The 2,500-nt window shown below is 31.9% G+C and overlaps 2 pseudogenes; both read left to right on the plus strand.

The window, feature by feature from the left end:
• Positions 1 to 11: 11 nt before the first annotated feature.
• On the plus strand, positions 12 to 195 carry LOC129617948 (5.8S ribosomal RNA; annotated as a pseudogene).
• A 290-nt stretch (positions 196 to 485) lies between these two features.
• The window catches only part of LOC129617952 (large subunit ribosomal RNA), a 4,018-nt pseudogene continuing 2,003 nt past the window's right edge, over positions 486 to 2,500 (plus strand).

Here is a 2,500-nt window from a genome sequence, read left to right on the forward strand (position 1 = left end):
AAATTTTATAAAACTCTAAACGGTGGATCACTTGGCTCATGGGTCGATGAAGAACGCAGCTAACTGTGCGTCATCGTGTGAACTGCAGGACACATGAACATCGACATTTTGAACGCATATTGCAGTCCATGCTACAGAGTATATAAATTTATTAAAAAATTTAATACTGCATGGACTACATATGGTTGAGGGTTGTAAGAATAATTTAATAAAGTTGCTTATAATATAATTTTAAATTATATTATTTATAGCACATGATATATTACTGGTAGGAATACCATAATATTAAAATTCAATTATATATATTTTACTTATATTATAAAATATAATAAAAAAATAAGTATATCCTAGTATTAATAAATTAGTATTAATACATTAAAGAGGAAAACTTATATAAAATTATATTATTTATAATATAAACAATACAGTAACTTATATATATTTAGTTTTCAACTAAAAAGAAAAATTAAAAATATTCTTAAAAACAACCTCAACTCATATGAGACTACCCCCTGAATTTAAGCATATTAGTTAGGGGAGGAAAAGAAACTAACTAGGATTTTCTTAGTAGCGGCGAGCGAAAAGAAACTAGTTCAGCACTAAAGGATTTTGTTTATACAAATATCCGATGTAGTGTATGGAATATCTATATTCTAATATGAGAAATTAACAGTCTAAGTCCTTCTTAAACGAGGCCATTTACCCATAGAGGGTGCTAGGCCCGTATGACGTTAATGATTATTAGAAGATATTTCCAAAGAGTCGTGTTGCTTGATAGTGCAGCACTAAGTGGGTGGTAAACTCCATCTAAAACTAAATATAACCATGAGACCGATAGCAAACAAGTACCGTGAGGGAAAGTTGAAAAGAACTCTGAATAGAGAGTTAAATAGTACGTGAAACTGTTTAGAGGTTAAGCCCGATGAACCTAAACATCCATGAAATATGAAAAATTCAACATTATAAATATTATATAATTATATAATAATGATGGTGTGCAATTTTTTCATATATGGACATTGCAATCTGTTAATAAATATATATTTATCATAAGATATATTTAAAAAGTTTATTTTATATATGAAAATTTATTTTCTATATAATATAATTTAAATATTATCGGATAAATAATTGACAGATAAAAAATCAATATAATGCGTAAATTATATATTATTATAATTTTATAATATTATATTAATTTATATATTAATATAATTATTATATGCATTAATATGATTAGCAATGCTATAGATTTAGGATACCTTCGGGACCCGTCTTGAAACACGGACCAAGGAGTCTAACATGTGTGCAAGTCATTAGAATTTATTTTAAATAAAATCTAAAGGCGTAATTAACTTAACTGTTAATATGGGATTAAATTATATATATAATTTTATATATATAATATCAATCCTGGGGCGTTCTATATAGTTATGTATATAAATAATTTTTAATTATTTTTTATACCTCTAACTAGAACGTACCTTGAGCATATATGCTGTGACCCGAAAGATGGTGAACTATACCTGATCAGGTAGAAGTCAGGGGAAACCCTGATGGAAGACCGAAACAGTTCTGACGTGCAAATCGATTGTCAGAATTGGGTATAGGGGCGAAAGACCTATCGAACTATCTAGTAGCTGGTTCCCACCGAAGTTTCCCTCAGGATAGCTGGTGCATAAAAATATTATATAAAATAATCTTATCTGGTAAAGCGAATGATTAGAGGCCTTAGGGCCGAAACGACCTTAACCTATTCTCAAACTTTAAATGGGTAAGAACCTAAACTTTCTTGAATGAAGTTTTAGGTTATGATATATTGTGCCCAGTGGGCCACTTTTGGTAAGCAGAACTGGCGCTGTGGGATGAACCAAACGTGACGTTACGGTGCCTAAATTAACAACTCATGCAGATACCATGAAAGGCGTTGCTTGCTTAAAACAGCAGGACGGTGGACATGGAAGTCGTAATCCGCTAAGGAGTGTGTAACAACTCACCTGCCGAAGCAACTAGCCCTTAAAATGGATGGCGCTTAAGTTGTATACCTATACGTCACTGTTAATGTAAATGATTTATATTACATTATTAATGTATATAAATTTAGAAACATTAACAAGTAGGTGGGTACAATGGTAGCGTAGAAGCATCTTCCGTAAGGATGTGTGGAGCTGCCATTGGTACAGATCTTGGTGGTAGTAGCAAATAATCGAATGAGACCTTGGAGGACTGAAGTGGAGAAGGGTTTCGTGTGAACAGTGGTTGATCACGAGTTAGTCGGTCCTAAGCTTAAGGCGAAAGCCGAACAAAATTTAAGGTTTTATCCCCATTGATAATATAAAATACCTTAAATTAAATAAGCGAAAGGGAATACGGTTCCAATTCCGTAACCTGTTGAGTATACGTTTGTAATAAATATGGTCATTATGATCATCCTGGTAACAGAAACAATCATAGAGAAGCCGTCGAGAGGTATCGGAAGAGTTTTCTTTTCTGTTTTATA

The sequence above is a fragment of the Condylostylus longicornis genome, unplaced genomic scaffold, assembly GCF_029603195.1.
Source record: "Condylostylus longicornis isolate FDR11 unplaced genomic scaffold, ASM2960319v2 ptg000695l, whole genome shotgun sequence".
NCBI classification, from domain to species: Eukaryota; Metazoa; Arthropoda; class Insecta; order Diptera; family Dolichopodidae; genus Condylostylus; species Condylostylus longicornis.